Source organism: Odontomachus brunneus, unplaced genomic scaffold (assembly GCF_010583005.1).
Source record: "Odontomachus brunneus isolate Ranch 3 - 2012 unplaced genomic scaffold, Obru_v1 Obru_scaffold_257, whole genome shotgun sequence".
Taxonomy (NCBI): domain Eukaryota; kingdom Metazoa; phylum Arthropoda; class Insecta; order Hymenoptera; family Formicidae; genus Odontomachus; species Odontomachus brunneus.
Window position 1 is genome coordinate 49,622 of NW_022639707.1, and position 248 is coordinate 49,869.

The following is a 248-nucleotide window of genomic DNA, read 5'->3' on the forward strand; positions in this document are numbered from 1 at the left end:
TCTGGCTATAAACAAATATTATTTTTCTGAAGAAAACATAACGTATAATATTAACATGAAATTGAAGTAATTTATGCATGATTGCACACTGCTCTCTTAACGGATATTTTCTTAAAAATACTTTAAATAAAAAAATTATCTATTCACACACACACAAACTGAATTATAGTTTTTGCCATAATTGTTGTGGCGGATCGATATAGATCCGCACACACACAAGCGCGGCGCCGCTAGCCGAGCCGCCGCCG